Here is a 27914-nt window from a genome sequence, read left to right as displayed (position 1 = left end):
ACATAATTCTCAATTTTTAGGTTGTGCGTTTCTTGTCAGTCCACAGTTTGTAAATTAAACTCCCCAGATTTCTATTGTCACTTTGAAACTCCAGGGGTTAGAGGGACCATTAGGTTCCCAGGGACAATGCCCTCCGGCATTCCCTATTTCTTATTGCTACTCGCCCCTACAGTCCCTCGCTCTGTGGGTCCCTCCTTTCCTGGAGGCGGGCCGGAAATGAGCATGGTCACTTTAAGGGAGCCCTGAGAGTCCCGCGCCGGGGGAGCCCCAGGCGGGGGAGCAGGGGCGGGGCTCCGGGGACCCGGGCTTCTCACGCAGCTGGGGACGCCGCTGCCTCAAGGCGCTCGCAGCCAATCAGGATGGAGCTTGCCGGGACGCATTACAAGGGCGACTGGCCCGAGGCCTCCCGCTTCGGGATGAATTAGCGGCGGGTTGTGCACGGAGGTTGTGACCCCCAGGGATTCTCCAGTTCGCCCACGCGCTCCCCACGGCGTCGCGCGTGGTCCTCTGCTGGTCACAGGTGAGAAGCTGGAACCGTCAGGTGGGGTTTACGGCACGGGGAAAATGGCGGCGGCGGCCGGGGGATCCTGGGTCGGCGGAGGGGGAGCAGCCCCATGGGCTCTTCCACCCGAGACGCGGGCCTCCCTAGGCTGCGGCCCCCTGTAACGGTTACTTGACGGGTAATTGGGGTCACCACGCGGGTGGCGGCGCCGCCAGCTCAGGTGAGAGGAGGCGCGGGGAAGCGACTCCCGGAGGCTAGAGGAGGCGCGGGGAAGCGACTCCCGGAGGCTAGAGGAGGCGCGGGGAAGCGACTCCCGGAGGCTAGAGGAGGCGTCGGGGGCCGCGGGGCTGCTCAGGCTGGGTCGACGTGGCCGCGGGAGGAGGAGGGCCAGGTATCTGATAGGTGTTTACAGAAGAGCACCAAGACCTTCCGGCTCCAGATCGGGGCGGGTCCGGGAGCTGCATCGCTGCGAGCACAGTCCAGACTCTGCCACTGTTAAATCAGATGTGCCAAAGGTTCCAAGTGGCCGCCACGTGCGAGGCTTGGACATGAGCTGTGCAGGGAAAGGGCTGGATCTGGCTTATTTGTGTATCCTCCAGGCGCCTGCCTGTAGGTGCCAGAGTGGCAGTGCCACGAAAGGAAAGGTAGGCCCTAGCCAGGGGCTGATGTCAAGTCTAATCGTCAAGGTGAATCTGAGCTCTTAGTTGTCCATTTGAAGAGAAGAAATAAAAAGTTCGGGCGCTTAGCTGTTGGGAGAGACGTTTTGCTTCCTTGTATTTCCTTGGTTCCGGTGGGTTCCCCGGGAGCATTGCCTCTGCCTTCGAAGTTCATTAACTCTATTCCATGTGCACTTGGCTGCATGTTAAGACTGAGGATTGACTTTAAGCTGAAGCCCAGGAATGTAGTGAAGATAAGTATAGGTGAAGGTGTTAACAGTAATGAAATTTTGTCCATTCATGTAGGTCCCTTATTTGAGCAGAGGCCTGTCATGAAGTATAACTAGTTGGGTTAGTTTTCAAAAAACTGTCTTGATGAAAGCCCTTTTTGCAAAACGGTTATGTTTTTGAGAGTAAAAGATTCATTAAAAAAATTTTTTTAAGTTCCTGTTGCTACATTGTACTTCGATGTGACAGGTAAATTAAGTGACTTGTTTTTGGTAGCGGTCTTAATTTTGTGGAGTGCCTTGTTCTGTTATTGAGAAAGCACAGTGGCACTTTTTGTTTGTTATCAGTAGTTGTCTTTGGACTGCCTGCTATGAATCAGGCACTGTGAAAATGAGGCTTCTCTTACCTTTTAATTTGAGCAAATGGTGGTCCATTTCTTCCCACCAGGTGCTTAGTCTGGCTGTTGCTGACAATCAAGGATAAACAATGGGGAAAACCCAAAAGAATCTTTCTTCCACACTGCATCTGTGGAGATTTAGTCAGTTTAGTCTGGGGCTGGGGTTAGGCGTAGTTTCTGGTTCTTACTCTGCCATTTAAAATATCTTAGGGAAGGGCTTCCCTGGGGGCGCAGTGGTTGAGAGTCCGCCTGCCGATGCAGGGGACATGGGTTCGATCCCTGATCCGGGAAGATCCCACATGCCGCGGAGCAACTAAGCCCGTGAGCCACAACTACTGAGCCTGCACTCTAGAGCCCGCATGCTACAACTACTGAAGCCCGTGCGCCTAGAGCCCGTGCCCCGCAACAAGAGAAGCCACCACAATGAGAAGCCTGCACACCGCAACCAAGAGTAGCCCCCGCTAACCGCAACTAGAGAAAGCCTGCGTGCAGCAACAGACCCAACGCAGCCAAAAATAAATAAATTAATTAATTAAAAAAAACTTTAAAAAATAATGGGCATCAAGGGTGGCATGAATATACCACTTAACCAAAGTAACTGGAGTCATCACCATATAAATCACTACTGGATGCCAAGGGAATGAATCACAGTTATTATTTATACAACTAAAAGACCACAAACAAAATTACTGCATTGAAAGTCTGTTCATATATATCACCTTTACACATAACACATCTGCATGATACAGGAAGATGGTATGCACGGTGGTTAAGAACATAGTCTGGTATCATAATGCTAGTCTTGCAATTTGGGGAAGATAACTTAAAACTTCAATGTGCCTCAGCTTCCTCAAGTGTAAAACAAAGATGATACACAATGTTGCTGGGTGAATGAGCCCTTATAAGGCTCTTGGAACAGTGCCTGAGGAGTAAATGCATATTAATAAATGTCAACTGTTAACACAGTGCTTTTAACTTTTTTAAGCCCTTTTACATATACTTTTTTTTTTTCTATTTATAGAAAGAAGGTGACATGAATAAAAATGGCTGGGACATTCATTCTTTCATTGAACCTTCATGGAATTGCCCTGCCAAGTCCTTGGGATGTAAAGATTAATTCCTAATCCTGAGTGAGAAAAACAAATAAGTGATTCATTAATACAGGTGATAAGGACTCAAGTATAGTTGTGGTGGGTACAGAGAGCTGCAGGAACACATACTAGGGAACAGTTGCTTCTGCTGGGGTCGTCCTTTGCAAGAAAGGAAGGAGCTGATTGCAGGATAAAGGGAGAAGGGACTTCTAGCCGAAGGAGGAAGCAGTGCAAAATTAGGATGAGAAAGAGGGCATGGGTGCCCAGGTGTCAGGCCAGAATTTTGCAGGAGTTGCTAAGAAAGAAGCCAGGAAAGGTTAGGGCCAGATTGTGAATTCTCAACTAAGAGAGTGACTTTATCCTGTGGGCAGTGGGACCTATAGAAGGATCTTAATCAGATGAGTAACATAATCAACTTTATGTTCTGGAGAGGGGACTTTGGTGGTGACAGGGTCAAAGACAAAATGTAAGGAAGAGACCAGTCAAGGGCAGTTCCCATACTCCAGACCAGAGATGGTGAGGGAGTGAAGCAGGGCATTAACTGTGACAGCAAAGTTCAGAGGCCACCACACATTTGGAAGGCAGAATGGAAGATTGGCTGGGTGTGAAGAATAACTGGGTGGGGGAGGGGAGCACCTGCTGAGCTAGTAAAGAGAAGACTAAGCTGTTATATTTGTTCGTTTTGGTTTTTTGGTAACTGTGGTTGGAGAAAGGAGATTCAGTTAATTAATTTAGGAAAAAGGATGGAGCAAAGAGTTCTTTGTTACTGGTTTTCTGGAGAATTGTAAACCCTCTGAGGTTGTTGGGTCAAATAAGGTGTAATAGAACCTGGCTTAACAGAAGCCTCTAGGCTTTTGATTTCTGAGACTACAGAACACTTAATTATATCATCAAAGTCAGTAGGGTCTAGTATAAAGTGGCCCATTGGAGGAAAGCCCCTCAAAGGGAGGGGAAGAATCATCTAAGGTATGTTTGGGGTAAAATGTTAGAATAGCAGGTGTTAGAGGGTTTTTCTCACTTTTTTAACATTATGTTTTTCATGTATTTGTACAGAAGTCATTATAATATGGAAGTAGTCACAGATGAATCCTCTAGTTGTAAAACTGATTTCTGCTCAAACATTCATAACACTAAAGTTGTCTATCACCAACAACATAACATGAATGTATTTCAGATCGACTGCAAGGTGAAATTGTAAACCTTACAAAGATGCAGGAATTCATGAATTCAGAGCAAGGTCAGAACCATTCAAACCATAAGCACAAATCAAAGAACTACTGAGTAGAGTAGGCACAGATTTCTTAAAAAAGACTTAAAGCAATGACTGTAACGATGATTGATAAATTTGACTTCGTTAAAATTGAGAATTTCTCTCCACCTAAAGACACCATGAAGAGAATGAAGGGCAAAATACAGACTGGAAGAAGAAATTCTCAATTCATCTCTCTGACCAAGGACTCACGTCCAGAATGTATGTGTATTGTGTAAAATTAATAAGAAAAAGACAATTTAATTTAAAAATGCACAAAAGCCTTGAATAGGCACTTTCTAAAAGAGGATCTCTGTATGGCCAGTATGCGTATAGAAAGGTGTTCAGTGTTATTAGTCAATGGAGGGTCACAGACTCTAGAGTGCAGACTCAGTAGATGTGGTGCACGGGCTTAGTTGCTCCGCGGCATGTGGGATCTTCCCAGGCCAGGGATCGAACCCATGTCCCCTGCATTGGCATGGCAGGCGGATTCTTAACCACTGCGCCACCAGGGAAGCCCTGTGGTAAGTTTTGAAAACAGGAAGTATGAGTCCTCCTACTTTGTTCTTCTTTTTCAAAATTGGGTTGTCTATTCTGGGTCTCTTGTAAGTCTTTATGAATTTTAGAATCAGCTTCTCCGTTTCAAGAAAGAAGTCAGCTGTGGATCTGGTAGTCAGTGATTTTTAATACTATATTCATTGAGTTGTACAACCATTACCACAATTAATTTTAGAACATTTTTATCACCTCAAAAAGAAACCCTGTATCCATTAACAGTGACACCTTATGTCCCCTCATCTTCCCACCTTTGACTTAGGCAAGTACTAATCTACTTTCTGCCTGTTCTGGACATTTCCTTTAAGTAGAATCATATAATATGTGGTCTTTTGTGACTGGCTTCTTTCACTTAGCATAATGTTTTAAGTGTTCATCCCTGTTGTAGCATGTAGCAGTACTTAATTCCCTTTTATGGCCGAATAATACTCCATTGTGTGGATATGCCACATTTTATTTATCTACTCATCAGTTGATGGACATTCATGTACAAGTTTTTGTGCAGATGTATGTTGTATTTTTTTTTTTTTTTTGGTATATAACTAGGAGTTGAATTTCTGGGTAATATGGTGTAATTTTTTGAGGAACCATCAGACTTTTCCAGGCTGTACCATTTTACAATCTCATCGCAGCATATGGGGGTTCCCATATTTCTCCATCTTCCCCCAACACTTGTTATTATCTTTTTGATTATAGCCATTCTAGAGAAGTTATAATAAAACATTCTCCTGAGTGTGAGTTGATATTATGGTTTTGATTTGCATTTCCCTGATGGCAGATGATGTCGAGCATCTTTTCATGTGGTTATCAGGCTTTAGTATATTTTCTTTGGAGAAATGTCTATTCGGATCCATTGTCCATTTTTTTAATTGGGTTATTTGCCTTTTTACTACTGAGTTACAGAAGTTCTGTATATATTCTTGTTATAAGCCCCTTATCATATATAAGATTTGCAGAAGTTTTCTTCTATTCCGTAGGTTGTCTTTTCCATTGAAATGCAGTTTGCAGTTGCTTTTTTTCTTTGGTGTATTTATGTTGTATCTGCACCCTTACTGAGCTCACATATTAGGAGGGTCTAGGAGGTTTTTGGATAGATTTCTTGGGATTGTCTATGGAAACCATCATGTCATTTGCAAATAGGGACAGGTTTATTTCTTCTTTCTGTATGGCTTTTATTTCCTTTTCTTGCCTTCTTGCATTGACTAGAATTTTCAGTACTGTGTTGTGTAAGACTGGTGAGAGTGGACATTGTTGTTCTCAATAATAGGGACAATGGGGCTTCCCTGGTGGCGCAGTGGTTGAGAGTCCGCCTGCCGATGCAGGAGACACGGGTTCGTGCCCCGGGCCGGGAAGATCCCACATGCCGTGGAGCGGCTGGGCCCGTGAGCCATGGCCGCTGAGCCTGCACGTCTGGAGCCTGTGCTCCGCAACGGGAGAGGCCACAACAGTGAGAGGGCCGCGAACCGCAAAAAAAAAAAAAAAATAGGGGCAATGCATTGTTTATTTTTTCTTTTAGCATTAGGTGTAATGATGTTTGCTGTATGTTTTTTTTATAGTTGCTTGTTATCAAATTGAGGAAGTTCCCCTGTATTCCCTTTTTTTTTTTTCTGAGAGTTTTACTCATGAACAGGATTGCTTTTTATCAGATAATTTTTTCTGTATAGATTGGTATGATCGTGTGAATATGTATTTTATCAGTTTGTTAATATTGTGGGTTACATTGATTCTTGAATATTCAACTAAGGATTTCTGTGCCTACATTCATGTATTGGTCTATAGTTTTTTTCTTTTGTACTGTCTTTTCCTGGTTTTTGCATCAGGGAAGTACTAGCTTCATAAAGTGAATTGGGACGTGCTCCTTATTCTTGTGTTTTCCAGAAGAGATTGTGTTAATTTTTCTTTAAACATTTGGTAGAATTCTCTCATCAAACAATCTTAGCCAGGAGATTTCTTTTTCATGAGGTTTTTTTGTTTGTTTGTTTTGCGGTACACGGGCCTCTCACTGTTGTGGCCTCTCTCGTTGCGGAGCACAGGCTCCGGATGCGCAGGCTCAGCGGCTATGGCTCACGGGCCCAGCCGCTCTGCAACATGTGGGATATTCCCGGACTGGGGCACGAACCCGTGTCCCCTGCATCGGCAGGCAGACTCCCAACCACTGCGCCACCAGGGATGCCCTTCATGAGGTTTTAAATTAAGAGTTTAATTTCCTTAATAGTCACAGGGCTATTCAAATTATCTGTTTCATTTTGGGTGAGTTGTGCGCTTTCGAAGAATTGGTCCACTGACACACGAAGCAGGGCTCCTCACTGCTGCTGGGCAGAGGTGGAAGTTTCAGCTCCTCTCTAGGCCTTCACTGATACTACTATGCCTTCTTGCTGTTCTCCACATGGCCTGTACTGACACCACTGGGAGGGGATGGCCTTCGTACCCCTGGAGGGCAGAGAAAGTCCTGACTCTCTACTAGGCCTTGTCTCATACCATCCTGGTGGAGATGAAAAGAGGAGCCTCGTTACTGTCATGGCAGTAGAAGTCCAGGCTCTCCAGGTGGTCTTCATAGACACTGAGGCAGGGCAAGGGGGAGTCTTACACCTACTTGGCAAGGGAAGAAAGTTCTGCCTTTGATATCATCCCTGCAGGAGTGAGGGTGGGGGGTGAGGGGAGGGAGTAAGGGGGGTAACCTGTAATGTTGAGGCACAACAGTACAGCCTGGTGAGAGGGAAAGTTCATGCTGCCTACTTGGCTTATCTTGTTGTGGGTGGGGATGAGCCACAGTTTTTCCTGTGGTTTTTGGCTGGAGTGTCAGTGGTTACTGTCTGCAAGTCTTCTGTTTTGCTCTCCTGCTCTTTTCTTGGTTTCCTGAAAGAGCAGGAGCTTTTTTGTCAGCCCCCATTGGTATTTCTGGATTACTGGCTGCTTCAGCTCTGTGTCCACGTGATGTATATGAGGCAAAAGGAAAACCCAGAGAACTCACTACCATGTTGTTCGACGGGTCCCAAGGTGCCTCCCTAGCTAGTGTGCCTTCTCTCCGTGCTCAGGGTCTTTTTTTTTTTTTTTTTCATTATTTATTTGGCTGCTCAGGTCTTAGTTGTGGCACGCGGGATCTTTGATCTTCGTTGCAGCAGGTGGGTTCTTCAGTTGCGGCATGTGGGATCTTTAGTTGCGGCATGTGAACTTTTTGTTGTGGCATGCATGTGGGATCTAGTTCCCTGAGCAGGAATTGAACCCGGGCCCCATACACTGGGAGTGCGGAGCTGGACCACCGGGGAAGTCCCACCTTCAGAGTCTTTTGTTTGTTTCATATATGATGTCCAGGGTTTTTAGTTGCACTTAGCTGGAGCAGTAGGAGCAGTACATCTACTTGATTTTACTGGAGTGGTAGTTGGACTGGGATAGGTTTTTCTTATGGAAGAAAACATAGGGTGGAAATTAAGATGCATATATCGGCCAGTTAGACACTTAAGTTAATTTTGGGTCAGTTACTTGGAAGTGACAATTTAACTACGTCTTTTTTCCTTCAGAGAGTAATTCTCCTTGTCATTGTTCAGTAGAACCAAACCCTTGTTAGTTTTAGATCTCTTAAGAAGCTTGACAATCCAATGAATTAATTTATTTCTGCATTTATGTATAAATGCATATTCTAAATTTCTGGTTTAGTATGTGAAGAAAACAGTTTATTGTAGTGAAAGATTAGTTTTATGGAGGGGACTAACTCAGTTTTTCTAATGGTTGTCAGAGATCTTGAAGCTGTGGATTTTTTTCTAAAAGAAGAAAAAGGCAATGTGCATGGTGGTTAAGAACTATGTAAGGAAAATTTGTGACAGTCTTGAAATGTACAAAAGGGATTATGGGGTGTCTTCATTGGAAACTAGGTGGTCTAAAGCACATTTCCTGGAGATCTAATCTATGGGATCTACATCTTTTATTATTTTTTGATTTATTTTATAATGTTGTAAGTTGTGAATAACTCACAGCAGTGCAAATTACTCTTGTCCTTAGACATGCAAATGAATTTTGTTGGTTGGAGGTACTGTTGATTTCTTTTCCTCTTTTGTGGGGGATCTGTCAAGCAAATCCATTTCACCATTCCTGATTGCCTGTATGTTTGTGTTCTTTGGATTCACTTTTGAACCAGATGAAATATCTTATTTATTCCATAATTAATTAATGAATTACATAAATCATAGACAGGCGTTCATTTTATATTTGTATGGGAGACACAGTGTTATCTTTTTGTTTGTTTGAATTATCCTTTTAACAGCTTGAACTGTGATGTGCTTGAATCCCACTGTAGCGCTTACTGTCATTGTGATTTTCTGTAATACTCCCTACAGCTAGGTAGGTTCTGGTTTTCTCATCCTTGTTTTATAGATAAAGAAAAGGAAGCTTTTAAGAAGTCATATAACTTGCCAAGAGCTGGAGGTGTTAGAGAACCCAGTGCTTTCTGACTTTTAACCCTTTATGCTCAGCCGACTTCCTTCCTTGCTTTAGATGTTACTGTCTCCCCCAAATCTGGCAACTGTGGACTAAGGAGTACTTTTGCTAGAATACACTTTTATCACATCATTTTTGAGCTAAAGAACCTGTCAACTCTAGATTATTGTAGGATAAAACCCACACTTCTTAGGCAGCCATTCAAGGCTCACCACAGTCCGTCAAGCCCAAACTAATAATAATACTGTCCCAAACTTTATATAGAAGCAAAGCAAACAAACACCTATTGTGTTTCTTGGATGGGCCACCACTCGATGTGTATCTCCAGTGAACTGCACTCCAGTTCCTTATAAACTATAACTGGGAAGTCAGAATATATTAAAAGACTGTCAGTATAAAAATAGCACATGCTGATCAATGAGCAGTATAGATATTGAAATGCTTTTGGAGTTCAAAAAAGCAGCAGGTTCATGGAGCAGATGTATTTGGAGCTTGATCTTACCAAGATGGTAGGATTTTGATAATTGTCTCATCTGGGGAGAGGACCCTTGTAGTGAGGAAGCTCATGAGTGAAAGGAATGGAGGAGGTTGTTGGACATGTATGGAAAGGTGGTGTTGATGGCAGTGAATAGTTTATGTGGAGGAAACCTTTCCTGAAGGCCAGGGTCTAGTCCCTGCCTCAAAACATGTCTTCAGAAGCTGCAGCATAATGTTTTAACTAACTGAATTTGTGCTAGGTCTCTGTTCTTTGAAACTAGAGTTGTTTGAAATGACCCCAAACTATTTTAGGACCTACCTAGGTGATAAGGTTGGGTGATCATGTTGGTTAACATTACTTTTAGTAATGCAACATTAGAATAAATATAGTATTTCAAGTAACCAGTCTGAAGGAGATAGCATTCTTTATATTGGGCAAGTTTTGGTAAATATGTATTTTTAAAGGTCTTCTTTTGTACCTGAACTCACTGTGGTGTTGTCATTTTATACTCAGTCTCCTGTATTCTGTAGGGTTTGAATCATTCCTGACTCGCTAAAGCATAACAGTTTTTTGGTCATCTGGGTTCCCATTTAAAAACAAAACAAGGGACTTTCCTGGTGGTCCAGTGGTTAAAGACTCCGCGCTCCCAATGCAGGGGCCTGGGTTCGATCCCTGGTCAGGGAACTAGATCCTGCGTGCCTCAATGAAGAGCCTGCATGCCGCAACGAAGATCCTGAGTGCCACAAGTAAGACCTGGCGCAGCCAAATAAATAAATAAATATTTTTTAAAAAAAGGAACATTACATCAATGAATTTAAAAAAAAAACGAAACAAAACTTTAATTTTTATTGTGATTTTGTAAATAACATGCATTTTGGAAAATAAAAAATGTATAAAGAACAGATCAAAATCATGTTACTCAGGTAATTAGTCACCCTTGTTTATTAATATTGCACTGCTTTTGTTTATATAGTTGCATATACAATTTTGTAGTTCTACTCTTTTCAGTTAACTTTATAAGGATTTTCCCATGTCATAAGATTTTTTGGAAAATATAGCTTCTATTAATATGTAAACATATTATAATATATATGTTTGTTATTTTGTTTTTTTCCTTTAAGTAAAAACAGAATAATTTACTTACTATATTTTAAGTGCTTTTTTCACTTAATGCATCATGGCTAGCTTTCTAAATGACAGCTTATATTGTTGTATTTCATTTTTCACCGGCTACATTGAATTCCACTGTAGACATATACCATCATTTAGCTATTTCTCTATTGATGGGCGTTTATATTATTTCTAATTTTCATATACAAGTAGAATTTCAGTGAGCATGTAAATTATTATTTATTTAATTGAAATATCAATGGTTTACAGTATTAGTTTCAGATGTACAACATAGTGATTCAATACTTTTATAGATTATATGCCATTTAAAGTTGCTATAGGGACTTCCCTGGTGGTCCAGTAGTTAAGACTCTGCGCTTCCACTGCAGGGAGCATGGGTTCGATCCCTGGTCAGGGGACTAAGATCCTACATGCTGTGCAGCATGGCCAAAAATAAATGAAGAAAGAAAGGAAGGGAGGGAAGGAGGGAGGTGGGAGAGAGGGAGGGAGGAAGGAAGGAAGGAAGGAAGGAAGGGAGTTAGGAAGTTATTATAAAATATTGGCTCTATTCCCTGTGCTGTACAATATATCCTTGTAGCTTACTTATTTTTTTTTTTTTTTTTTTTTTTGCGGTACGTGGGCCTCTCACTGTCGTGGCCTCTCCCGTTGCTTTAATTTGATTTCTTTGTTTTTTTAGTGTTTCATATGTGACTTTTCTTTGTTTCTTTTTTTTTCTTTTTTTTGCGGTACGCGGGCCTCTCACTGTCGTGGCCTCTCCCGTTGCAGAGCACAGGCTCCGGATGCACAGGCTCAGCGGCCATGGCTCACGGGCCCAGCTGCTCCGCGGCATATGGGATCCTCCCGGACCGGGGCACGAACCCTGTATCCCCTGCATCGGCAGGTGGACTCTCAACCACTGCGCCACCAGGGAGGCCCTGTAGCTTACTTATTTTATACACAATAGTTTATATCTCTTAATCCCCTACCCCTGTCTTGCCCCACCTCTCTTCCCTCTCCCCACTGGTAATCAGTAGTGTGTTCTCTACATCTGTAAGCTTGTTTCTGTTTTGTTATATTCATTCGTTTCACTTTTTAGATTCCACATGTAAGTGATAACACACAGTATTTATCTTTCTCTGACTTATTTCACTAAGCCTAATACCCTCCAGGTCCATCCATGTTGTTGCAAATGGCAAAATTTCATTCTTTTTTAGGGCTGAGCAATACTCCATTATTTATTTTATATATATATATATTATATATATATATATATGTATATATAATACACACTACATCTTCCTTTTCCATTCGTCTGTTGATGGACACTTAGATTGCTTCTATATCTTAGCTATTGTGTATAATACTGCAGTAAACATAGGGGTGCATATATCTATTCAAATTAGTGGTTTTGGTTTTTTTTCTCGGGTAAATACCCAGGAGTGAAATTGCTGGATTGTATTGTATTTCTACTTTTCGTTTTTTGAGGAACCTCCATACTGTTTTCTGTAGTGGCTGCACCAGTTTGCATTCCCACTAGCAGTGTACTATGTTTCCCTTTTCTCTGCATCCTTGCCAACATTTGTTATTTGTGTTCTTTTTGATGATAGTCATTCTGACAGGTGTGACGTGATATCTCGTTGTGGTTTTGACTTGCATTTCTCTGATGATTAACCATGTTGAGTACCTTTTCAGGTGCTTGTTGGCCATCTGTATGTCTTCTTTGGAAAAATGTCTGTTTAGGTCTTCTGCCCATTTTTTAATCGGGTTGTTTTTTGATATTGAGTTTTATGAGCTGTTTATATATTTGGATATTAACCCCTTATCAGTCATATCACTTACAAATATTTTCTCCCATTCAGTAGGTTGTCTTTTTGTTTTGTTGCTGGTTTTTTTTGTGCAAAAGCTTTTAGGTTTAATTAGGTCCCTTTTGTTTATTTTTGGTTTTGTTTCCTTTGCCTGAGGAGACAGATCCAAAAAAATGTTGCTATGATTTAGGTCAGAGAGTGTTCTGCCTGTGTTTTCTTCTAGGCGTTTTATGGTTTCCAGTTTAGTTTTTAAATCCGTTTTGAGTTTATTTTTGTATATGGTGTGAGAAAATGTTATAATTTCATTCTTTTACATGTAGCTGTCCAGTTTTCTGAGCATTACTTATTGAAGAGACTGTCTCTTCCCCATTGTATAGTCTTGCTTACTTTGTTGTAGATTAATTGACTGTAATTTTTTGGGTTTATTCCTGGGCTTTCTGTTCTGTTCCATTGATCTATATTTCTGTTTTTGTGCCAGTACCATACTGTTTTGATTACTGTAGCTTTGTAGTGTAGTCTGAAGTCAGGACACCTGATTCCTCCAGTTCCGTTTTTCCTTCTCAATATTGCTTTGGCCAGTGGGCATTTTTATACATAAATTTTTTTCCTCACTTTGATGAGTATTTTTGTAGGATAGATGATTAGAAGAAGAATTATTGGGTGAAAATCTATTTGCCTTTTAAGTCTTGTCAGCTATGCTGAATTGCTTTTTAAAAGGTCTCTATCAGTTTATATTCTCAGTAATAGTATGTTTAAGAGTCCCTGTGTCCCCATACCTTCACTTTTGCTAGGTATTGGGGTGGCCAAAAACTTCGTTTGGATTTTCCCATAAGATGTTACAGACAAACCCGAACGAACTTTTTGGCCAACCCAATATTATCCTTGTCAAATATGGAAGGGTAGTAGTTGGAAACATGACATCACATTGCTTTAATTTGATTTCTTTGTTTTTTTAGTGTTTCATATGTGACTTTTCTTTGTTTCTTTTTTTTTCTTTTTTTTGCGGTACGCGGGCCTCTCACTGTCGTGGCCTCTCCCGTTGCAGAGCACAGGCTCCGGACGTGCAGGCTCAGCGGCCATGGCTCATGGGCCTAGCCGCTCCGCGGCATGTGGTATCTTCCCGGACCAGGGCACGAACCTGTGTCCCCTGCATCGGCAGGCGGACTCTCAACCACTGTGCCACCAGGGAAGCCCCATATGTGACTTTTCTTTGCTCATTTTTTCTATTGCTATATTTTATTCTAATTCTTAATGCTTTCATATTTTACATGTAACTCTTTAATTCATCTTGAATTTTGATTTTATGGAATGAAAACTGCTTGATTCTGAAGGAGTTCAAGGGCTGGTGGGCCTTGAAATTCTGTGTTGGAAAAATTTAGACAATAAAAATAAATTTTGCTGCTTTTGGAAAGTAGTCCGTTTCAAATTCATTTAAAAACTTAGTTTATTATTACCCAATTCAGTAATGTTTGTTGGGGAAATAAGAAAATCCTGCCAACAAAAAGACCCCTCTTTACCAATGTAGAAGGGAGAAAAAACTCAATATATTGGGTATGCATGTGAGATAACATGCATGTAGATAGTTCAGGAGAGACTACAAACTTTGAGTAGAATTTCATTCATCTTTACAGTAAAATAGAGATTTAATGTTTCTTTTATATTTTTGAGAAACAAATGGATGTCCCCTGTGATAGTCTCCTGTACACCTGGTGATAGATTCCTGAGTTAATTTCAGAGGTATGTGTTTATTGTAATGAGAGTCAGAAGGCCTGTGACTTTGCATTGTGAAATCTGGAGACTAAGATTACCTAATTCCTGACCAAAGGGTTTGGTGTTTGTTTTTAAGGAGACACACTGTGGTAGGCTGAAAATAGCTTTCCAAAAGAGATCCACGTCCTGATCTCTGGTAACCTTATATGGGCAAAAGGGTCTTTGCAGATGTGATTAAATTGGAGGTCTTGAGCTGGGGCAGTTAACCCTGGATTATCTGGTTGTATTCTAAATGCAATTAAATATACCCTTTTAAGAGGGAGGCAGAAGGAGGTGGTACACACAGAGAAGAGGAGGAGGCAAGGTGACCCACCATGGAAGCAGAGATTAGAGTGATGTGGCCACAAGTCAAGGAATTCTGGCACCATCAGAAGCTGGAGGAGGCAAAGAATGGATTCTCCCCTAAAGCCTCTGAAGGGTGTGTGGCTTGACACCTTGATTTCAGTATTGGCCTACTAATACTGATTTCAGACTTTTTGCCTCTAGAACTGTGAAAGAATAAATTTATTACGGTGTTCTAAGCCACCAAGTAATTTGTTATAGCAGACATAGGGGGGGAATATGTCACCTAAGGAGAGGAGAGCATTAGCTCTTTCCCCTTTATTAAACTAAGAACATTTCATTTTATTTACCCTATATTAATTATTGGTAATAACACTTGGCTCTTGGCTTCTCTTTGTTAATGACTATCATTTATTTGTTCCCATGATTGAGTAACAGAGGTTAAAGTTAAATAGGCTACAAAGTGACTTTAAAATAGAAAAGAAAATGTAACCTCAATGGTATTTGTAAAGTTGATGGTGATGTATTTTGACTGTTTTTTTTTTAAACCTGAAAAGTAGAATAATTTATAATCAGTTATATCATGAAGTTCTTTTCAGATTTGCTTTTGGATTGCAGAGAATAAAGTCTGTTTCTCTTACTAGTGAAGCTGTGTGATAGTTACTGGGTACTTATTAACCAGTTTGAATGTTTGATACATTTTTTTTTTCCTGCAATGGAAAGAATTTCAAGTTCATAGCATTTTGTTAAAATTTTCCTCACTTTACAAGTTCTAATTTTTTTCAACCAAATAGCAGATTATAACTAATGCCATAATTGAACTTATGACTTTTTTCATTGACAAGTAATTTCTTATATTTTTGATGAACTGACCATGTGTAGATTTAGAGTTATTAGAAAATTTATTTTTCCAGAGTTTTCTGAAAAATTGATTTTCCTTGTTTTATGTTTTTATGTTTTTTTTAAAGAAGATGATTAATCTCTTTTCCCAATTCTATGTTTGTCTCTTTGAGAATTTTTGGTTTTGTTAGAATTTTTCAGGACTCTAACCACACTCATTTTAAAGTTCTGCTTTTTTAGTTTCCTATTCATGTAGTTTTATTTTCATTCATATTTCTGTTTTCCTGTTTTCTTTAATAACACCTTTATTTTAAAATCTTAAATTGACTGCTTAGTTTATGTTCTCTTAAGTATTATTATTTTAGACAATGTATATGAGTACAGCTTTGTATGAATTCCATAGCTTTTTTTTTTTTTTTTTTGCGGTACGCGAGCCTCTCACTGTTGTGGCGTCTCCTGTTGCGGAGCAGAGGCTCCGGACGCGCAGGCTCAGTGGCCATGGCTCACGGGCCCAGCCACTCCGCAGCATGTGGGATCTTCCCGGACTGGGGCACGAACCTGCGGCCCCTGCATCAGCAGGTGGACTCTCAACCACTGCGCCACCAGGGAAGCCCTCCATAGCTTTTGATATGCAACATCTTTAATTTTTTTCCTTAATATTCTATTACTGTTTTTAAACTTTGGTGGAGGGCTTATTAAAAGTATAGATGCTCTAACTCCACTCTTGATCTATTAAATGAGAATCTCTGGGTGTAGGGCTTAAGCTTCTGTATTTTAAACAAGCTCCCCAGGTAATCTGAGTGCACACCAAATTTGAGAACTACAAGTCTTGTTTATCCTTTAATTTGTAAAAAATTAATGCAACATTATTTAAGAGTTTAGAAATTTACAGTATTAGGATTCTTTGTTTTGAATTCATTCTTAATTATTGGTTTTATTGTGTTATAATCAGAAAATATGCCCTGTAAATTAATTGAGATTGCCATTGTGGCTTAACAGACAACTGATTTTTGTAAATAATCTCCAGTATGGATACTTGAAAAAAAGTTAGGCTATGACATTTGGTTTCTATTAATTAAAAAAAAATTGAGATGAAATTCACAAATCATAAAATTAACCATTTTAAAGTGAACAAATCAGTGGCATTTAGTACATTCACATTGTTGTGCCACTACTGCCTCTGTCTAGTTCCAAAACACTTCATCACCCCAAAAGGAAACCCTGTTACGACCTTTTTCTCTCCAGTCCCTGGCAACCACCAATCAGCTTTCTGTCTCTTATGAGTTACCTTTTCTGGGTATTTTATATAAATATGTATATAAATATATATATAAATATGTGACCTTTTGTGTCTTGCTTCTTTTACTTAGCATACTGTTATCAAGGTTTATCCATGTTGTAGCAAGTATCAGTACTTCATTCCTTTTTAAAAAATATTTATTTATTTATTTATTTATGGCTGTGTTGGGTCTTTGTTTCTGGGCGAGGGCTTTCTCTAGTTGCGGCAAGTGGGGGCTACTCTTCATCGCGGTGTGTGGGCTTCTCATTGTCGTGGCTTCTCTTGCTGCGGAGCATGGGCTCTAGACGCGCAGGCTCAGTAGTTGTGGCTCACGGGTTTAGTTGCTCCGCTGCATGTGGGATCTTCCCGGACCAGAGCTCGAACCCGTGTCCGCTGCATTGGCAGGCAGATTCTTAACCACTGCGCCACCAGGGAAGCCGCACCCCCCCCCCTTTTTTTTTCTTCATTCCTTTTTAAGGCAGAGTAGTATTGCCTTGTATGTATATATAGTACTACAGTTTGTTTACCCATTCATCTATTGAAGGGCATTTAGGTAGTTTCTACCTTTTGGCTATGGTAAATAGTGCTGTTATAAACATTAGTGAACAAGTATTTGAGTACCTAGCTCCAGTTCTTCTGGGTATATACCTAGGAGTGAAAATGCTGGATAATAAAGTAAATCTATGTTTAACTTTCTGAGGAATTGCCAACCTGTTTTCCCACAGCAGCTGCACCATATTACATTCTCATCAGCAGTGTATGAGGCGTCCAGATTTTCCGCATCTTCACCAATACTTGTTATTTTCCATTTTTTAAATTATAGCCATTCTTGTTGGGTATGTAGTGGTATCTCATTGTGGTGTTGATTTGTGTTTCCCTAATGATAATGACATTGAGCATTTTTTCACGTGCTTATTGACTGTTTGTATATCTTCTTTGGAGAAATGTCTGTTTAAGTCCTTTGCTCACTTAAAGAAATTGTTTGTCTTTTTGTTGTTGAGTTGTAAGAGTTCTTTAATATTCTGGATACTAGACCCTTGATTTGCAAAAGTTTTCTCCCATTATGTGGGTTGTTTTTTCACTTTCTTGATAGTGTTCTTTGATGTACAGAAGTTTTAAATTTTGATCAAGTTCAACTCATTTTGTTTTTTGTCTTTTGTTGTGGTTTTAGTGTCATAACTAAGAATCCATTGCCAAATCTAAGGTTGTGAAGATTTACCTATATGTTTTCTTCTAAGAGTTTTATCGTTTCAGCTCTTACATTTAGGTCAATGATCCTTTTTGAGTTAATTTTTGTCTGTGGTACAATACAGAGGTCAGTTCATTCTTTGGCATATGGATATCCAGCTGTTCTAGTACCATTTGTTTCAGACTATTCTTTCCCCATTGAAGGGTCTTGGCGCCCTTGTCAAAAATCAGTTGGCCATAGATGTATGGGTATATTTCTGTATGGGTATATTTCTGGACTCTCACTTTTATTCCATTGATCTCTGCATGTCTTTTCTTATGCCAGTACCATACTGTTTTGATTACTATAAGCTTTGTGGTAAGTTTTGAAGTTGGGAAGTGTGAGTCTTCCAACTTTGTTCTTTTTTATTACTGTTTGGCTGCTTGGGACTCCTTGCAATTCCATATGAATTTGAGGATCAGCTTTTCCATTTCTGCAAAACAGGCTGTTGGAATTTCAAAAGAGATTGCATTAAATCTGTAGTTTATTTTAGGGGGACAACTTTCATTCTTCCACCATTGAGTATGATGTTAGCTGTAGTTTTTTTTTAAATGCCCTTATTTTTCTTTTAAATCTTAAAAATTTTTCTAAATGGAGTTAAAATTGCTCAACTTTAAATAGGCTAATTTAAAATTTTTTTGCCAGTTTGTGGGAAGTTGTCTCAAAATTGAGAACAGAAGAAATTTTTGTACGGTAATAATTTGGTCCTTACGTGGTCAGGAATATACAGAAAGCATTTATGGAAAAGGGGAGAAAAGGACACAGGACCTTCAGAGCTTATTGAATACAGGGTTTTACTCCTTGAACTGTTGCAGTTGACAATTGCATCTACTTCTAAGGCTTCACTTTTTAATATTGGCTTGCAGGAAAACAGACTTGCCCCAGATTGAGCCTTTTAAAATTAAAAATGCTTTTTAATGTGTTATTTTCTTTCTTGGTTTGTAATAAATGTTTATAAACACCAGTAACTTGCTTTTTCTGAGGCCTTTTCTAAGGAGGAAAGAACCATGGGCCAATGGCTGCATCAGAAGTTGCTCAGAAAAATGGAAACTCATTTTCTTACAAAAATGGGAATGCCCCCAGAGTCAGAATGCACACTAATCTTCATTTGGTAAGCTGTCTTATTACTTGTCTTCCTTATAGTTATTTTAGTGGAAGATATGCAAAATATTTTTGATGGACCAGGTCTTAGAAATATATTGCAGAGAGACAGGAGATGATTACCTTTCCTACTCATTTAAGTTATTTTCAGTTTTCCTAAACATTTTTGGGAAAAATATCCAAGAGCCCTGTTAGAATAATTTTGCTTCTTTGCTTCTTTGAGTCTTGCCAGCATTCCTCCCTCCCCCCAACCTTGCCCCCCATATTGTAACGGAATCTTTTGTGCCATGTTTAGCTAATGCATTGAGACTTTTAAGTCACAGAGGTAAGGAAAAATTAGCTGTGGATCAGTGTGTTGCCTAAAACTTTTTGCATTAAACAAACCATAATTATGCCTTTCTCTCCATCCTCTCTGGAGTTTAAAAACTAGTGTAATGATTTGTTGTCTCTGAATATAGTTGATATCTGTGTACAGTATATCTGTGGCCTCACCAGTCAATGGAGAGCAGATGTTTTCTCTTGGAAAATAGTTTTCCTGGAATAGATATTTCTGATTGCTAATTTGTTATATATATGTATACATATGTTTATTTATTTCTGAGACAGTCCTGAACAAGGGCAGGATGTGTGTGTGTATGTGTGTATGAGTCAGCTTTCTCCAGAGAAAGAGAACCAGTAGGAGATAGAGATATTTATACATATCTCTACTTTAAATATTAAAAATTTAAGTTTATTTAAAAATTATGTTTCTTTTTAATACATTCATATATATGTATGTATGTATCTATATGTTTAATATATAACATACTTAGTATACATTACATAATATTCCATTCAAATGCTAATCTTATCCTGAAACACCCTCACAGACACATCAGAAATAATGTTTAATCTGGGTACTCCATGGCGAGTCAATTTGACCTATAAAATTAGCCATCACAGTGTGCCTCTTACTAGTAAAAGGAATTGAAGTCTATTATGATCCTTTTTATTTTAGTTAGCGTCTTTGGGATAAAGAGAGTGGGTAGATGGAGAAGCTTAGAAGCCACCTAGTTCTCCTGATGTGGGTCACTTGCATCTGGAACATCTTCTTTGACTCTGTTAACAGTATATTTCTCATCCTTTACTTCTCTTTATAATTCTCCATGATTATACTCTTGATAATTTATGAAGCTGAACACAGACTTTTGTATTGATTTCTTCTAAAATGAGATAAAAAATACCTACTTTTATGGATGGGAGGTGAACATGGATACATGCAAAGGGATGGCAAAATTTGAGAACCTTTTATAGAACAGACTACCAAACTTATTTTTTCATCTTCTGCCATGAATTCTGCCATTGAATTGGCCATTATCCTTAATGTTTGAACTTCTTAAAGGGGGTCACTGAATGGATAGTGGAGATGAGTGGCAACAGCTTGTTGTGGCTGCTATTCCTTGGCTTCACCGTTATCCACACTCTGAATATGGGCTTTGTGGTTCTGAAACCTGATTTTCTTGCTTCATCTGGTGCTCATGACTTCATTCATGCCAACACAATTCACCAGGATTGATTTTTCAGAAGCCAAAGTTCTGTTTATTAATATACATGGGGAGATGGACCTTTCCAGTCTGATTCATACTCACTGCTGGAGTGTCATTTTGTGTTGATAATCTAAGTGCTGAACAACATCTAAGTACTGAATGGTGTCTTATCAATGGTAAGAGAGTTGACTAGTGCATTAAATGATAATATAATGACTTACAGAAATATAAAAATAAATGTGTTAAGGATTTTATTTAATTTATAATCAATGAGAGAACCAGGCAAATGGTATATAACTGGTTCAAAGGAAAGTGAAAGAAAGTCCCACAAATTTGTATGGAGTAAAGCAATGTTGAAATGGATTGCAAACGGAGACAAAAGGGGTCTGTGGGGGAGGGGGAGCCGCTGAGCAGTGAGCGAAGTCGGATGAACCCTCTTCCTGACACGATGACTCTGCATGTCTCTCAGTTACCTACAGTTTATAGATTTGTAAAATTTCACATAGCGGTGGAGTATGATGAGGTGGAAGGGTGTGCTATAAACAGTGCCTAGTTCTCCATGTTTTTTTCCTCTATGTGAGTGGGAGTTAGAGGATATTCCAGGACTGTTCTTCTGGATCCTCTTGGAGCCTGGTAAACCTTTACAGTGGTACCATCACTCTGTTAATTAATGTGGACATATTAAAATAATTTGGTTTTGTAGTGGGAAGCAGCCACATAACACAGGGAGATCAGCTCGGTGCTTTGTGACCACCTAGAGGGGTGGGATAGGGAGGGTGGGAGGGAGACACAAGAGGGAGGAGATATGGGGATATATGTATAGCTGATTCACTTTGTTATACAGCAGAAACTAACACACCATTGTAAAGCAATTATACTCCAATAAAGATGTTAAAAAAATAATTTGGTTTTGAATCATTTAAATAATTGGTTATATACAGATCCAGGTTTGAACTTTTTTATAGAAGTTGCTAATTTTCTCTCAGGCACTGGGTCTTTTTATGGAAAGCTGGAGGTAACTTGGAGTATGGCTGCAAGGAGCAATAATAAATCATGCTGGTTTTGTATGTTTTTCTCTTATAAACATATAAATATTGAAATTGCTTAAAAATTTTGGGAGCCCTTATTGTGGGGTTGGAAAGAGCCTAAGATTTGTAATAATCTGAATTACTTACCTTATACATATACAAGGATGTGTAAACTATGATTTTATAATCTAACTTCCTTTTAATTCCTTCTGAACATTTTCAAGTATGTTTAAACAGAATAATTTTTAAATTAACATACATGTTTTATACAATTGGGTGTCGTATTTCTCTCTTAGCCAGAATAAATGTTGAGCGATTCTTTCCTTTTCATGACAGATGACTTTTCCTAATACTGTGATGCCCTCTAGTGAATTCAGCCTTTCAGATAAGAAGTTATGAGAGGCGGTAATCAATACAATGAAATCTTCAGAGGGAACATTTCTAGTAATTAGAACTGTTTTTTTATGTCTTGTTGAGAAGGCAAGTTTCTGTTCTAGGAAGTGTTTAAGCAAAGATTTGATAATCTCCCACGAGTCTTATTGTTGAATTAAGTGAAATTGTTGCAGATGAATTCTAAAATCTCCTTCAGCTTCAAGGTTCTAGATTTCATGAGTTACTGGTTTTCAGTTACTGAATACTGAGCATCCACAGTGTTTAGCACTGTCCTGAGGGTTGTGACGGTTTCAAAGGTAGTGTTAAGGCATGGATGTGACTTAAGTAACTTCTGTCTGCATCAGTTTGGAGAAAACAATAGTAACTAACCTTTGTTGAACACTTACTCTGTTTCTGAAGCTGCTCAGAACAATTTACCTTATGTCTTTTAATCCTCACAATAATCATGAGGTAGGTACCATCTTTAGTTCTGTTTTACAAGTGTAGAAACTGAGACCCAGAGAGGTTAAATAATTTGTTCAAACTCATACAGTAAGTGGTGGAACCAGGACCAGCTTGTATAAAATAATAGTGAATAGGTGAAGGTAATTTTTTTTTAATTTATTATATTATTTATTTATTTTTAGCAGTGTTGGGTTTTCGTTGCTGCGCACGGGCCTTCTCCAGTGCGGCGAGCGGGGGCCACTCTTCGTTTCGATGCACAGGCCTCTCATTGCGAAGCACGGGCTCTAGGTGCGTGGGCTTCAGTAGTTGTAGTGCATGGGCTCAGTAGTTGTGGCTTGCAGGCTCTAGAGCGCAGGCTCAGCAATTGTGGCTCACGGGCCCAGTTGCTCCGCGGCATTTGGGATCTTCCGGGACCAGGGCTCGAACCCGTGTCCCCTGCATTGGCAGGCGGACTCTCAACCATTGCGCCACCAGGGAAGTCCGGTAATTTTTAATTGTTTATAGGTCGACGGGTTGTCTATTGGTTGTCTATTTCAAGCTAGCTCAGATTACTTTTGGATACATTATGTTTTCATTTCTACACTTAAGTGTGTGGTTTCATATTCATTTCATTCAGAAAGTGGTAGTTTACTAATTTGGACCAAAATATTTTAGTCCATTAACAATTTTTGGTCCATAAGATACTTTTGCTTTGTTTCTTTAAAAATTTATTTATTATTTATTTATTTATTTTAGGCTGTGTCAGGTCTTAGTTGTGGCACAAGGGATCTTGTTGCGGTGTGTGGGCTTCTCTCTAGTTGTGATGTGCGAGTTTTCTCCTCTCAAGTTGTGGCTCACAGGCTCCAGGACGCATGGGCTCTGTAGTTGTGGCGCGTGGGTTCCAGAGTACGTGGGCTCTGTAGTTTGCAGCACGCGGGCTCTAGCTGACGCACGAGTTCAGCTGTGGCACGTGGACTTAGTTGCCCCACGGCATGTGAAATCTTAGTTCCCTGACCAGGGATCGAACCTGCATCCCCTGCATTGGCAGGCGGATTCTTTACCACTGGACCACCAGGGAAGTCCCCGTAAGATACTTATTTCAGAGACTTATTTGACAGACAGAATGATGCAGTCTTACCTTCCTAGTTTACTTTCTGTAAAACATCTATTCTTTAAAGTTTAGAGAATCCACTGCTCACTCCTATGCTTAAGATCCTATGCTTAAGAATTTATTTATGACTTTTGACTTTCTTTTGGCTTTCAGAGTCATTTACCGTCTTCTTCATTGGATCTTAATGCTAGTGTAGCTCTGTCCATTTGGTTTTCATTATCTAGACCAAGTAAAAATTGATTTCTCCATTTGTTGGTAAATTAATTTCATCAGATTGGGAGTGTTGGCTTTTTGATACCCTGGATTTTACCTATTTGTGGTGTACTCAGGTCAGTGTTAGTCATACAGAGGCGTACAGGATTCGTCTTCGATGTGATTGTTGGAAAGAGAAGGTGAGCCATAGAATATATTATGTTGAGATATATAAGGTAGATTTTTCATGTTTCTGGAAACTTGTCTGATGTCCATTTATGAAACTCTTTCTTTGCTCCAAATCATTTGTTCCTAATTTGTATTTAATAAGTTACAGATTAATGGTGACCTTAATGGCCTGACTACTCCTTAGGCTCCGTCTCTCCCTTACTTCAGTTCTGTGTTTACCTAAAGACTTGTTATCAATGTGCCTCTTTCTTTATTTTTCCATTTAGGGTTCTAATTGAGAAATAAGAGAGAATGTGAGAAGGAACAAAATAGGAGCTTTCCTAATGTAAGGGGAGATAAAGTGCCCAGCCTAGGATTTTTAAAAGTCTAGAAGGATTGAGCAGGGCTCTAGAGAAGACTGTTTCAATGAAAGTAGGAGCTTAGAAAAATCCCATGGGACTCCATGTGCCTTTTGGCACATCGTAAAAATAGAATAATTACTTTTTAGGGTTTCTTGAGATTTTGTGATCCTCCCCCACCCCGCCAATTTGTTTTTCTTGTTTCTCTTTGTCTTTCTCCTCCCAGAGTTTTTTCTAGCAGTGAAAATCTCAAAGGGTTATATCAGGGATGGGAATTATGGGATAAGTTATGGTCTTGCATTCTGTGTGGCCCAGAATCTGGGAACATAAAGTGAAGCGTTTTGGTGAGAGATTAAAAAAAATAAGTATAAGCTGGTCACATTTGGAAGACAGGGAGGTAGGAGAGGGTCTCCTACAGTTTATAAGAGTTAATACAAGAGATTGGGGTATTAAAATACAGTTTTACAAATCATTGTTCCAAGTTAGGTGTTTATTCATAGTGGTTAAAGACTGTGTTGTTATTAGTGCTATTTTTCAGGCATGTATGAGTGAAGCTGGCTTTTTGTAGGCTGACCTGAAAACCTGATCACTTATGTATCATATAATTTCTGTGAGAAAATGCATTGTGAATTCCAAACAGCTGACTTGCTGCAAGGTTTTGGCATGCTACCTGCTCATAATTTGGGACTCTTGTCTCTGTCCATATTTTGATAGAATTCCCACCTTGGGACATTTCTAATCTGTGAACCAAAATTTTATTTGACTGTAAATTGGGTAAACCTCTGTGGCATAGAGATATGTATGAAAATAGATTACTTTTACCCCAAACATCTTAATCTTATTGAACGCCATAAGTTAAGGGAAATTACATTCATTTTAAAAGTTTATAATGAAGTAATTTTGGTAATTAGAAACTACAATAATATTTGGCAATGCAAAGTGATGGAAAATAGTGGATTTAGGATATATTTTGGAAATAACAGTTGACAGGTCTGTTGCTAATTTTATTGGATTTGGGGGGTTAGGGAAAGGAAAGAATGAATGATGACTCCTAGGCTTCTTGGTAGAGGATCTTGGTGGTTGCTGATACCGTTTACAGAGATGGAGAAAAACAAGGGCTGAGTGGCGAGTAGAAGAATGGGGAAGAATAATCATGACATTTATTCTGAATGTGTTCAGTTTGATAGAACTGTTAGACACCCAAGTGTCAGGTAATCAGCTGAATCTGTGAGTTGAGCTCAGAGGAGAGGATTGTGTTGGAGATATATTTTGGAAAGGTCAGCATGAGGATAATGTAGAGGAAGTGGGGAGGAGGAAAAGGATAGAGAGAAGACAACCAATATCTGAGTGATAGGAAGCCCCAGCATTTAGAGGTCTAGTAGAGGAGGAGGAGCCACAAGGAGACCGTGAGACAGGGAGCAGTGAGGTCAGAAGAAAACCCGGAAAAGTGGTGTCACAAAAGCCAAGAGAGGCAAACATTTCAAGGAGGAAGTGCCCATTCATGTGGAATGCTGCCAAGAGGTGGAGTAAAGCGAGGACAGAGGAGTGGCCGTTGGATTTGGCAGTGTGAAAATAGACTTTTTTGCTGACGTGGTTTCAGTGGAGTGTTAGAGGCAACAAGCCAGACTGTAGTTGACTGAAGAGGGAGTGGGAAGTGAGGGACAGTGTGTCATTATGATGCATTTCTCTACTGGGCAGATGTTCACTTAATGTTCAAAACCCATTCAGTAAGCTTGGAGGTTTGCATTATCCATAAATGGCTGTAGGAAGTTAGCATTGGCCTTTGCCTCCCAGTAATTTTTCTTTGGTTAGCATTTGATTGTTAATTTAAAAGGTTCTGAATTTCATAGGTGGCTTCCATGTTAGAGTAAAATTGGATGTTCAATCTGTGTTAACTTCTAGAGTTAATATTATATTAAGTTAAAACTTAGAGTATTTACCTTTTCAGGAAAGTAATTGTAAGCCTTGAAAATTATGCCAGGACTATTTCATCTTGAAACACTTAGAAATTCATTTTGGTTTTCTGTAATTACAGTGTTTCAGTAAGCAACATCTAAACAGGGATTGCATTTGGCAGTTATGTACATGTTCTTGTTCTAAACTAAGCACTGTTTCTGTGGTTTAGATTTTTCCTTTATAAATAGAATTTTAATCAGTGTAGCTTAAATTTTTTCCAGACATGTTATAATTAGCACTGGCTACAACTTAACCCTAAAATGTGCATAATAATAGGAATTATTTGAATATTTAGAAAATTCTCTGGCTTATGTTTTTCTGTTACAGTGTGAAAAGCAAATATGGCTACTTAAAAAGAAGTTGATACATTACCTGCTTGGTCTATCACTGGGAATGATGTTACTTACATTTTGGAGTCAAATTATATTTTGGCGTCACATGGTCTTATATACCATGATAGCTCATTCATATATTCTTCTGAGTATACTATGTATAAATGCAGTTACTGGCAAAAAAAGTGTCATTGTAGGATGTATTTGCCAAGTGTGATTGGTCTGCCAGTTCAGGCCCACTGCACTGACCAACACATGGACCTCTTAAAAATTCTAACGACAAGCAGTTTGGTTTATAGGAAGTTGTTTGGAGAGTTGTTAAGAAGCACATCTGGGTCTCAGTTTTTTAATTTCCTAGGTTATCACAAACAAGTCTGGAAAAATGATACCACTAAGAGGACTTAGGAGACATGATGACTTAAATGTAATTTGGTTCCTGGAATAGAAGGACATTAGATAAACACTAAGGAAATTTAAATATAGATTGTAGTTACTAAAAATGTGTCAATATTGGTTTATTAATTGTGACAAATGTACTATACCAATGTAAGATGTTAATACTAGGGGAAACTGGGTGTGGGGTATGTGGGAATTCTATACTGTCAACACAATTTTTCTGTAAATTTAAAACTTCTGAAATAAAAGTTTATTATGGAAAAAAAAGAACATGTGGGATAGGAGATATTTTTGTAGCCATCATTGGAAAATACAGTCTGCCACATTTTATGACTCTGGTTATGTAAGCTTTGTGGATCTGAGTTTCCTTATCTTTAAAATAGGGATATAATAGTGCCTCCCTCCATAGAGCTGTTTTGAGAAGTAAATGAGGTAATGCAAGTGCCTAGCATACTGTCTGACATTGTAAGTGTTCAATAAATGCTATTAAACAGTATGATGACAACTCATTAAAAAATTTTTTTAAATGTCTGCATAAGAAAAAAAAGCATATTTGTACATTTTGATTGAGTCGTAAGAAGTGTGGCCTCGCCAAACTGGACCTAATTTAGGGCCTAACCTCTTTGAACCTGAATTACTATATCATCCATCCTAAGTTGACTTTTCTACAGTTTTCTGCAGTCCCTGCCTATAGCAGTTGGAATTGACACCTCTAAGAGTGTGTGTTTTAAAATCAAATTGCATATTCTTAGAGAATTTGGGGATTCTCAGTTGTCTTAACTTGAATTTAAAACTAAAACCCTTAATGAATTTATTTTAGTTTATTTTTTTAAAAATAACATTTATGACTTAGAAGGGACTTTTACTGTAATCTTTTAAAATATTTATTTATTTATTTTTGGCTGTGTTGGGTCTTAGTTGCGGCACGCGGGATCTTTGTCGCAGCACATGGGCTCAGTAATTGCGGCATGTGGGTTCCAGAGCATGTGTGCTCAGTAGTTGTGGTGCGTGGGCTTAGTTGCCCTGCA

At 39.3% G+C, this 27914-nt stretch overlaps 1 protein-coding gene across 4 annotated transcripts in view; it reads left to right on the top strand.

Annotated features, from left to right (window-relative positions):
- Positions 1–293: 293 nt before the first annotated feature.
- The window catches only part of LCLAT1 (lysocardiolipin acyltransferase 1), a 167604-nt gene continuing 139983 nt past the window's right edge, over positions 294–27914 (top strand). The window contains exons 1-2 of one of the 4 annotated variants that reach the window (XM_081254167.1): positions 296–520; positions 18885–19012. The gene's annotated coding sequence lies outside the window, so the exon portion shown is untranslated. Of the gene's footprint in view, positions 521–18884; positions 19013–27914 lie in introns of all 4 variants that reach the window. The other 3 variants (XM_081254169.1, XM_081254166.1, XM_081254168.1) reach the window with 3 other exon arrangements.

Source organism: Mesoplodon bidens, assembly GCF_964165515.1.
Source record: "Mesoplodon bidens genome assembly, chromosome: 14".
In the NCBI taxonomy this organism is placed as follows: Eukaryota; Metazoa; Chordata; class Mammalia; order Artiodactyla; family Ziphiidae; genus Mesoplodon; species Mesoplodon bidens.
The sequence above is the reverse complement of the archived record's forward strand: the minus strand, read 5'-3'. Positions and strand labels throughout refer to the sequence as shown.